The sequence below is a fragment of the Zerene cesonia genome, chromosome 1 (genome assembly GCF_012273895.1).
Source record: "Zerene cesonia ecotype Mississippi chromosome 1, Zerene_cesonia_1.1, whole genome shotgun sequence".
NCBI lineage: Eukaryota > Metazoa > Arthropoda > Insecta > Lepidoptera > Pieridae > Zerene > Zerene cesonia.
Window position 1 is genome coordinate 3,089,451 of NC_052102.1, and position 12,707 is coordinate 3,102,157.

Sequence of the window (12,707 nt, forward strand, 5' to 3'; positions counted from 1 at the left end):
TGACAGATTCGAAATTCAAATGTAATATTTTTTTATAATTAAGTGTAACAGTATTTATGGCCAGACTAAGTAGAAGAACTTCTGAAATTTCCACAAATGAATTAAGTAACCTTTAAAAAAAACCCTTATCAAAGTGTACAAAGGCGTATACGTATATAGTATACGTGTACTGTATTTAATATATTTTTTATTTGACCTCCTTGCTGTTACTCTAAAAAATAAATAAACGTTATGAGAAGATACTTTCGTTATTTACTCAAAATTGCAGAATAAATTGTTTGCTTGAAATTAATGATGATTAATAATGATTTATCTTGATTAAATTATAACACAAATTAATTTAATTTTTAGTTTTATAGCATTGAAATGCTTTATAAATGTGAAATTTTGAAAGAATAGAAAAAATTCGACGGTTAGGCAAAAAACGCAGGTTCGAATCCTGCCTCGTGATCGAATTTTATCTACTCTTTCAAAATTTCTCACAAATTAATTTAATTAACGTGTGGGTGCTTGGACCCTATTGTTATGAAGTTGATATAGTGCATTACAATTTCTGCATGTGAAAGTATTTTCAAGATTTTGATACTCCAATTCTCAAACAATGACATTATGATCGCACGAATCAAACATTCACCTTTTTTTTTCAATCGGAATGTATTTAATTTTGTGTACGTAGCTCAATCGTCTTTTATATATTTTGCGAGTTGGTTATGGTTACGAATAAGGGAAGCATGAAATGTCTACGACACTGTTATACCTCTACTTGTAAATTCTATGTCATAAGTAAATGATTCAAGTTTTTATGCGTACCTTTGAACTCTATAGGCGTAGCTGAGTAGTTCATTAATTGTTGTTATTTATTTTTATAACGTCAGAAGTTTTTTATAGCATCTCATTAGCATACTTGTTACCTTGTCACTTGAAATAAATTTGAAATATTAGCCTTAATATCTTATTGCGAGATACGATGACGCCAAGGGTAATCTTTTAAAAAATGTTATGTTTTAAAAAATTATGTAATTATACTGTACAAAAAAATATGTGTTTAGTTCATAGCTTTTTGCCTAATACTTGGTAAGTCATTTTTTGAGTTCGCACAATCACTGTTTTTACAAGACCTGGGTGAAATTGCAAAACAGCTTAGCATTGAAATAACGTAACCATATTCAGCTGTTGAATAACTTTCTCACGCTTTTTAATTAAGACTAAGGAAAGTTCAAATATAAATGTTATTATCGCTTTTATACGTGTGACCTACATTTGATTATTATATTTATTGTCAATGTTTATTAAGACAGAAAGTTCAATTTAAAAAAAAATCAAAAGCGAAGACGTTATACTATTAAACCTGTTAAACGCATAAATAATTGTCATCTGTTTGATGCAAATTTGTAAAAAAATTCCTTTCACAGCTTAAAATATTAAATTTTTCTCAATATGCATATAAAAATATTCATATTAATTTTGTTGAATTAAAATAATCATTATCTTAAACAAACGTCAATTTCTCTTTAATTTAATCATTTTTAAGTGAAAACGCACCACTTAATATATAAACAAATATAGATAATTAATATAAACAAAAATAGTATCTACAAAATGTATTACGGTTTATAAATTATTATAATATTAAATACCGGATATAAAGAAAGATAGAATAGCGGAATACAATGTCGAGGGTATTTCTTGTTGCAATATATGACAGGGCAAATCATGGGGAAAATATATAGCTTATTTCTTTGATGGCTGTTTTTTTAATCTGCTTTTTCACTTATATGATATTTTATGAAACACATGATTTACTCATACTAATGTATACTACAAAAAACAAAAGAGGGGCCACTTATTTGTTTCAACATATAAGTGTTGTTACCTTGTCATGTTGATATTCATTGTATTAAAATAAAATTGTGCAAGTGTTGTACTTTTAACACCTATGAAATGGGTGCAATTTTTTTATATTTTGCTAGTGGATATATTTTCAAACCGTGTCTATGACCATAAAATATTTTAAAGGACAATTTGATACCGCCCACTCCTCCTCTACCGATGAAACAAATAAATCGGTTAATAAACTATAGTGAATCTTATTAGAAAGCACTTTCACTGTTTACCGATGCACTGTGGAGGTCATAAATTTCCATGTGATGTCATAATATTAAAACATAATTCGTGCAAGATTCAAATTAATGTATGACAATTTCCGTGTTCAAATAGTTAGAGATACTAGAGAAATATAACAGTTGTGACCTATGCATATTCTAGTCTTCAATTCGATTGTTATTGTGTATATAAGTAGTTTGTTAAACGAAGTATTAGGCATATTAACAACCCATACACAATGAGAGACAAACATTTTAATGCCCTAATTGTCAGAGTATAACATCCAGCTAGAAAAAACTCCCTTAAAACAATGTGCAATAGCTGGTTAAATATACGTTCTAGAATTCCAGTGTATTTGCGGGAACGATGATGATATGCATAAGAGAAAAAAAAGATTAAATTATACAACCTTTTACCTTACTTTTTCTAAAACCAAAGCAAACTTTTATCAGGAATTATTTTCGTTAAAAATGCTCAACGAATAAGAAAATCGTACCCAATAACAAAAAATATACTAGAACTAGAATATTACTGCATATTATAAGTAGACTGTAGACTGCATATTCATTTATTAAATAAAAGTGAACGTAAAGACATTATGTCTGAGATTACAAAATCTATATCGTTTTCTATAAGGAAGCTACTTTTAAAAATAACAACCAAAATTTATTATTATAGTTATGCAGATGCATTTTATTAGTTGTGTGTTACGAAAGAAATTGCATTTTTGCAATAAATCTTACAGTATAGACAGCTAAATTGCTTTTTGTCTCAGATTCCTAATATAAAAAACTGGCACATGTGAATAACTTTGATTCTGATTTAAAAAGAGACAGTTTGTTAATTTTATCATGTCTCGTTAATGCACACTATACATGTGTGCGTGCATTCTAGCTCTCGAAGTTTCCTTAAAGCTCCACGAAGGAAACATGAATTAAGTGAAATGTCCAGCAAAAAGCTGAATATGATATTCTTAACGGAATTCTTATTGTTGAAATCAGTGATGGATTTTAAAAAAAGAGTTTAGGCCAAAATGTTTATTGCACGCTCATTGAAAATAATACAAACGAGAACAGTTTTTTAGAGTATAAATGTATACCTAATTTTTGAAGCAATATTATTTTTGTTTTCTTATTCAATTCAAATATTAAGTATCTAATATTACATACATATGTAGTTAAATGGATAATTATACGCCGTAGAATAAATGAAAATAACTTGGAGATTGGAATACTCGAAATGCCTTTTTTTTATAGTGGGGAAATCTTACATAGATACCCACGGCCCCCGGGGAAAAGGAGCCGTAGATTATGTCGGATTCTTACCGACTAAAACCCCACTGTATTCCGACGAGCCGCTTTCTTGAAGGGGTTACGGGAGCTGGTTATTATACGACCGCGACCCCTTCGGCTTGGACCCCACTCGACCTTGGAATGTTGATAATTTTAAGCCTCCTTTATGATATCATTTTTTTTTATGGCAGAGCTATGATGCTTCAGCAAGCAGGGTTAACTTCTAGAATTAGGTTATTTATTTCATTTTTTATAACCACAATAACGGTATAAGAGTATTATTTGACACGCTCCGTTAATATTTGAAAAAAAAAAACATAATATTTTCTTTTTTATTGTCAATCAAGATCTGTCATTTGATTTTTTTCTTGCTAAACAATGAAAACAAAACGTTCACAACATATTGAATAAAAATGAAACGGCTTTTTTTGTTTTAGAGCAACCGTACCGTACATTGTTTTTGTTAAATTTATTTTAACATGAACAAAAAGTTAACAATGGGTAAAGCCCAAATACACCTACATAGTAGGTTTATACTATTCACCCAAACGGATGAGAGAGGTAAGTAGTAACATGAAATATGAATGCAATACATTTCAAGGTCAATGGAAATTAAAGTGATGTAGGGACCTTAAACAATTTGGCACGGGGATATTCGTTTGTCGTAATAGTAAATGTCACCAAGTTTTTATTGAATTACCGAATTTTTTTCCCCAATAACTCACTGTACAAATTCAAATTCAAATTATATTTATTTACGAGAATGTAGTTACAAATTATTGATTTTATTACAATATTCTTTCCGTTCTAGAAAATAGAATTCACCGAGCCGTTATGCAATATTTGTACGGGACATAGAAGGGGGGGGACATGAGAACTTGAAGTAAGAATATGAAAATAATTTTTTCTAAAAATGTAAGCTTATGTATACCTTATTCATAAAAATAGAGATTATCACGATAATAGCATTGCGCTTCCGAGTCTGAACAGAATACATATTATTATGTTGGTATAGGCTCAATATTGACTGGATATGCTAATTGAGGGCGAGTGTGTGTGAATTATAAGAGACCGATACATTGAAGAAGTAATGCGCCAGAGTTCTATTCACAGTGCTTTTTGCGACACCGCGGTGAGCGCGCGTAGCGTAATTTTTTACAGGGGTGAGTTTATAAAAGTTTGATTCGAAATTGGCAATAAAATCGATATTAATTTTTTTATAATTTGATGTGGATAGGAAAATTGTGTAGAAAAATCAATACAATAAAAATTCTACATATTATGATGCAAGTACAAGCAATTTTTTTTCACGGAATTTTTAATATTGATTTTAATAGGAGTAAAGAATATCTAATTATTACATTTTATCTGTACTTACTATTATAAGTCCATCGCTCTAGTTTTAATTTTGCGATAACGTTAACAACAATGTACTTTTAAAGTGTAAATGCGAATTGTATAGTTCCTTTGTTTTCATGTGGAAATATAAGATATGCATGAACAGTTTTGTGTGTATTTGTTTAAAACGTGCATTAAAGATATTATAAAAACCATTTTAAAAAAGTATCTTGGAAAAGTATGTTTCACCTATTTTATTTGGTTTCTCTGGTTTAGTTACCTACAGGAAAATTCTGTATTACAATAACACACATTCCCCTCAAATTAAACAAATTCTTATAAAGTTTAGTATTGTAAGAAAAGTCAAGGTACGTACATTGTGCATAAAGGCTACCTAATATTCTATATCTTATATCGTATATTAATTACACGTACAAATAATAACAATTCAAATTTGACCGAAAAGTGCTGATAAACTTTATAATTACTTCCATTACAATTAAGATGAAAATTGAAATATAGATGATAATATTATTATGACGAAACGCGAAGAAAACTGGTCTGGTTATAGTACGTACTATAAGGATCATCCATACTTTTTAATAAAAATAGGAATGTGGTAGGTAGGCTTTTTACAGAGAGATGTGATATAAAATAAATATACGTGAACGCGAGTGGGCATTGGTCATTGGTCGAGTAGATGACCTTGGCTGCCGGCGCACGTGTTGACTCTGTAGGGCTGCGTCATTTCTTTGTTTATTTTTATCGAGTATATTTACAAACATGATATACAAGTTACAGCTAGGAATTCTTACACTGCGGAATTTATTTTTTATACACATTAGGTTTGAACATTGACCATATTCAATATTCCTTTATATATAGCTTGATATCTGTATACTATGAGTTGTGATTTTTATGACTGTTGTTATTGATATATTTTATTTGACAAGGCTATGCAGTAACTTCTAATGAAATATAATGTTTTCGTTGACATAACACATTTATTATTTTAATTGTATACATATACAATTGGTATTACATATTATATGTTTTAGTTGAACATTAATAGTTTAATGTTATTCTGTTTTTTCGAATACAGTTATTTTTGTTCAACTTTGTATATGTAACACATATTTTTCGTTTTAGAATTAATATTGATTAAAAATCAAATAAAACGAAAAAAGAATAAAAATAAAATGCACACCAAATACTTTACATAATCCTATTGCTCTTATTCATATTTAAAAGAGTAGTCAACGGCCAACCCTATCGTTTTCATAAGTCTGCATAACTACGGTAATAGCTTTGGACATGAAATATTTACTTACAGGGTCAGATCTTTAATATATCACAACGCCTAATATTCGTACTAATGTATAACATCCGACCGAAACAATAATTTTGCTGCATTATTCAATGTTATCATCAAACTTACAGAAGGTAAATCATAATATCAAACCCGACCAATAACATTTATCTCTCACATCAAATAAACTTAGATTTCTAACTCAGAGCTGTTATATGCTATACTATTTTAGGAACGTGATATATGCATATTTTAATAATTTAAAGGAAATTGGATATGAGATTAAATTGTGAGGAATTGTCTTATTTTGGTATATAATCATACGTGCATCTATGTGTTTGCAATGACTAGTTAAGTTCAGAGTTACATTAATTTTATATGATTATGTCATATATGCGATCGCAAATGATTTTAATGGTCTATTAATAAATTTGCATGTGCTACTTTTTGATCTTTGACTACTTCTGTAAAATATGTTTAAAGAATTTAATTTTAAGTTTTATAGCATTGAAATGCATTATTAATGAGAAATTTTTTTTTGAAAGAATAGAAAAAATTCGGTCACGGGGCGGAATTCGAACCCGCGTTTCTTGCCTAACCGTAGCAACGGTTTCCTGTAATTCTTTAAAAAAAAAAAATCTCATGTTTAAAGAAGTGGAAATATTGCATGTAAGTACCTATACGTATGGCAATTTTTAGTCAATATAGCTAGTTCAGATTTTAAGTGTTTTTTTTTATCAACTCAACTGTTCCTATTTAAGTCGATTTATTTAGTTACTTAACCACAAACGTGAAAGCCCTAACGATGGGGAATATTTTGAGATGTAGTGCGATTTATTGATATATTCACCAAGTCTTGATTTAACGGCCAAGGGTAACCAGTTTGTTGACTGGTGCACGAATACTGTCAGTGCATTTAAACATTCGTGTTCGCCTTTCGCCTCATCATTCGACAAAATTTTCGTATGCGAGTCTCGTCGCGAATTTCTCTGGAGATTTGTAATAAGTTCGCTATTCTTGCGAATGTCCGAAAAACGCGCTTTTGTAATTCGCCTTGCTATTCGCAGGATTGTGTAAAGTTTTAAATAATTATACATGAAAATGGCATGTTAAATGGCATTATATGTTGGTGAATTTTGCCACCGATTTTATAATTTTAAATGAATTTTATAAAACAAAAAAGAAGTCTCCCTCATGCATGAATTCAGGTTGATATTATAAGATATTAACAAATAGTTCGGTAGTAGAAAGCTGCAAAGAAAAAGCTGCACTTTAAGCTCAACAACAAAAGTCAGCCAAGACGAATTCCTAATTAAATCACGAATCCACGGTCATTATGTTTCTATGATTTCTTCAGACGAAAGAAATGCGCAATCAAATAAGTAATTGAGCAATTAAAATTTTATTTTCCTTAAGATATTAAAGTACAATACAGATATACGTATAAGGATATTAAAAAAAACTGACTCTTTTATATTAATATTAATATATAGAATATTATGTCATGAAATATACTTATGTAATGATAGCAAACCCAAATAAGGAGACAGAATATTTTGCCTTACGCCACAAACAGTTCTTTATTTTTTCTATTTGTTTATACCCATGTAAAGATGTTTGTCGCCAGGTATTATAACATTGATGATTGAAAACTCCAATGTCTACTTATATTTCAAAATCTGGTAGTACCTTTATTATATTCGGCCTGTATACAATATTATGGTTCCATAAACGATTCACAAATCACAAAATCGTGATATTCAATCCTTTCACGACAATGGTGATCACGGGCCTTCACCTCTGATTTCAACCGGTTTTATTTTGCACTCCGCTAAAAGTAGATCGGTTTCCAAGAAAAGCCCTTTCAATGACGAATTCAAAACAAACTCCTCAGATTCAATTCAAAGAGATTTAATTAGTAACAAAATAAAGTTAAAAAACAGTTCCTTAATTTTATGTGCGTAACAGTCATATACATGTAGATAATTATTTTTCATTTAACAAATATAAAGATGTCTTAGATATCTTTCGTAGAATAGTCTAGTTGAGAATTGTTCAAATTTTTATAACTTACATGTCAATAAAATATACGAATCCTTTCAAGGTTTTATTAGTCATAAATTTTTAATCTGTATTAAAAGTAAATTTTTCATTTATTATTTTAAAGAAAGAAAGAAAGATCAAACATAGTACAAGAAACAAATACGCATAATAATTTGAAATACATAAATTATTTACTCCACGGTCAAATGCAATGTTTACAAATAAATTACTTATTTTCTAATTTTGAATACATACATAATTAAACACAATACAACTTTACATTGCTGAGGTCATTTAAGTTAGGCTTAGAAGGTCGAATCTTAATTACCAATAACTTCATCCGTTCCCTTGCATCATATTTATTAGTAGCCTTTAACAGTGTTATATTACATATCTGATTACACTGGAAGGATAATGAGAAATCCTAAAGCCAAATTACATCGTGATAATCGTGGTAGTGTATTTCGTTACATAATTACTGCAATCTACGTCACAAATTCTTTGGAGTATTTCCTTTGTTCGCCCTATCAGGTTGGACACTTATTACCTTATGTAGAAAATTCCATATAAAAAGCTACTGATGTTTATCTGCATCAAAGTATTGTATTCGCTGGTCGCGTTTGTTACTCTAAATCACATAATGCCTTTTTTATTTTACATGCTCTTTATTATAATCTTAATCTTAAACTCACACTGCTTTAAACCTCTCAAATCTTTTGAAATCGCTTATCTAATATCAGAGATATGCAGATCATTTTAAGGATTGTGCGATTCCAGTGTAGATTGGTACCCAACAATTCCGATACGAAAAAACTGAACAATTCATAAATAACACTTGTAAAAGTTCACATACATTGAAAATAATTCACGAACATATATAAAAGTTGATATAAAGTTTAAAGTTCTATTTTAAATTTCATCAATTAAATAGTACAAAAAACTGTACCTATATTGATAAGTTATAAAAAATAAATCATGTCTAGGTCGAAGTACTGAGTACCATTCCAATCCGATTTAAATAAAACAAGTCCAAAGCTGATACACCCAATACATTGATTTTATTTGAAGAACCTTACTTAAAATTGCGGTTGAAACATAATAAGCCTCTTAAGGGCAACAAGTTATTTAAGTTAGTTTTAAAAATCCCAAGGTTATCCAGCCGGCATTTGGTAAACTAACAAGTAACCAATCAAACACTCTTACATAGCGTGTTATCGAATTTATTACCTTGAACTAGCTCCATTTTATAATTTTCCATTGAGAAATAGTCCTTTAAGGCAGCACAGAAAATGCAAAAAGGAGTTTCCATTTAATTTTTTTTTTATTAAACGGGTCTAATAAAAATCTCGCTTTAAGTACTTCAAAAAATATAAAGACTACGAAATTATTAAAATTAGGTCCATATTGACATGGTTACGTTGTCTTAGTGTTAGCTCTCAACTTCATAAATGAATAATATTTTTTTTAGTTTTAAAAAATTTTAATCAGTTATCTTTGCTTTTCAATAAGTTTCTAAACGCAATGTCACTTGTTAGTTAAATTAGAATATTTTTGGCGCCTGAAATTTGTATAAGATCAAGTGTATTGGGTGGGTTGTTTCAATGTTGTCTATGTTATATGAGAAACTCGAGCTTTTATTTGTGTATTTCTTCTACTAGCAAGTTTTATGTATCTTGAATGGATCTTTGTGCCCTTAAATAAATAAATTATTAACGATAGCCAAACTTATCAAAAATCGAGGGATATGTTTACATGAACAGAAAGAAGTACATGTAAATATAGACATCTGCATTATGGCCATTAATTCTTTATTTTGGCTTATTGATATCGGATATATTTATTCCTAAAGCAACGTTGGATGCCATCAAAAAATTGAATAATGGACCAAAGGCGACTGTCACACCAGTAAAGAAAAAAATCAAATGCTGACAGAAACAACACTACATATTTGCATTTCTCAAACTCATTACATAAGATTACCTCTTCTGCTATAAAAGTATTGTTTTACGAATAAGTATGAAAAAGTTTATCATTTTGAAGCGGATGGTCGTATGATGGTAAAGAACAAGTTATATCGGACTGCGAGTTTCTAACGTTTAGCATCAAGACATTAACCATTTGCAAAATATTGCAGGAAACTTGTCTTCTAAGTCCTAATGCAACGTGACTAGTTGGGCTTGTTCACATTTCAGTCTGCTTTCACGCCTTTCCCTTTCTGACCCTATCGATAAATTGAACTGATAGTTCCACCGCCCGCTTTCTTATAAGGAAGATTTAATACTTTCCACATTTAATAACCTTAAATTTTACAAAATGTTAGTTAGACTTATTCAATGGTAAGGAAAGGTAAAGGTTTTATATGTTTATTTTGTTATGTTTTATGTAAGAAACAAGAACATTCAAGTGTAGCTAGATATTGCCATGTTAATGTACTAGATTCTGCAGAATTTGATTTAATCTATACCAAAAATTTAAATAATATTTGTTTGTTTTATCGAGCTACATGTCAAATGAATAAAAAATTTACCGTTACAATCTATTTGTTCTTTTACTATTAGAGATAGTTTTACAGTAAGTTTACAAAAAATTAATAACATAAAGTAGCAATACAACAAGCCAACAAAATTTGTACGATAAGATGAGTTGAAAGAAGGTTTTTGTAAATCTATTGCAATATAATTATACTAGATTCATATATAGAATACTACTATATTTATATTTATTTATTTATTTACACTTTAATGTACAATACACATACAGTTAACAAAACCAATAAACAATATCTATTGTACAATTTGGCGGCCTTATCGCTTTGAAGCGATTTCTTCCAGGCAACCTTTGGATACAGGAAATATAAATTTTGGAAAGGTAGAAAGTGTATAAATACATACAAGAAAGTGTACAAATATATAGAAAAGAAATTAATGCATATAGGAGCAAGAATAGTATAAAATGCAGTAAAGAGAGATAAATAATAGAGGAGAGAAAAGCAATATAACATAGAACAGAGTCAAAAACAACATTATGGAGATAGAAAATAATCCTTAACAAGAGATTTAAATGTATATAAAGATTGGGCTTGCCTAATCGTTGTTGGTAGTGAGTTCCACAATCTTACGGCTTGTACGGTAAATGAAGAATCATAGAATTTAGATGTGTGAACAGGCATACAAAGCGTAAGATTGTCGGAGGAACGAAGGCTGCGCTCATGAGAAGAGCCCATGAATACAAATCTCTTTTTCAAGTAGGAAGGAGTTCTAGGATCAAAGAGAATGGAGTATAATAAGGAAAGGATATGCATATTCCGGCGAAGGCGGATGGGAAGCCATCTGAATTATAATATATTTGATCACATTATTAGTTATATAAAGGTATACCCACAATCGGAAAGGGGGTGTCCATAAATTACGTGAGACATTTTTCAGGATTTTTTATAAATGACGAATACTAATATATCAAGATTTGCTATATGTTTATTCTAGATTTTTTTTTACTTTAACTAAACTTTATTTTCAGGGTTTCCTGTTAAAAAGAAAGATTTTACTTGACCCCCTTAAACACTTCACATAATTTATGGACGCCCCCAAAGATAATAATAATTACTGATCGAAAAAGCAACGAACTAATACATAATTATTACAATCATATGCATAATATTATTCTATAAGTAACTAAATAGATTTATCTTATCATTTTTATTTTTATACATTTGGAATATGGATACATTTGGAAATATTTATAAACGGACTCTTTTGGTGTAGACTAGAAGAATAGTGGTAAAATATTATAATGGAGTCATCACGAATATATTAGAGAATGTACCTTTTATATCGCTATAAATATCAGTTTCACTGCGGTTATCTATTATTATCTGGCGATTAAACACCAATGGATGGATATCGTGACTAAAATCATGAATTTTTCAATTTAGTATTGTGTGCCCGCTGTAATTTAATCACGTTTATATGTATAATTTGCGCAATAGGAATACAACCGCGGACTATAACAATAAAAAGTTATGAGTAAGACAGTAAGTAAACCTATCATAATGTATACCACACAATACATCTATGTATATAATCTATACCTAAATTATTGAATCATATTTATACAAATTCTAGGTAATCTTTATTTTGCATATATATTTAATTCTAGTAATATTATAAACTCGAAAGCTTGTAAGAATGTATGGATATATGTTAAATTTATAAAAAAATAAATATGTGAATGCTATTACTTAATACATCCTTTTTTGCTGCAGTATAATTTGCTTAGCTGTTGTATAACCAAATAATTATCGAATAATCTTTTTATCATAAACTTGTCTAATTTATTGAAGACTAGCTTTCTGCCCGCGGCTTTGCCCGCATAGTCGCAGGAAAGATAGACCCGGGTGTTTCCACGCATGTTTCCATTCCCGTGGGATTTCCGGGATAAAAACTTTCCTGTGTCTGTCTCCCGATTCTTAGCCAACTCTGCACAAATTTTCAGCCAATTCGGTTAATCCGTTCATGAGTTATAAATTGTGTAACTAACACCACTTTCTTTTATATATATATACTTAGTCTGGCCATAAATACTGTTACACTTAATTATAAAAAAATATTACATTTGAATTTCGA

At 29.5% G+C, this 12,707-nt stretch overlaps 1 protein-coding gene across 1 annotated transcript in view; it reads left to right on the forward strand.

Moving 5' to 3' along the window:
- The first annotated feature begins 4,434 nt into the window (after window positions 1-4,434).
- LOC119840684 (alpha-tocopherol transfer protein) overlaps window positions 4,435-12,707 on the forward strand; it is a 13,843-nt gene continuing 5,570 nt past the window's right edge. Inside the window, exon 1 of the mRNA XM_038367391.1 lies at window positions 4,435-4,558. The gene's annotated coding sequence lies outside the window, so the exon portion shown is untranslated. The remainder of the gene's footprint in view (window positions 4,559-12,707) is intronic.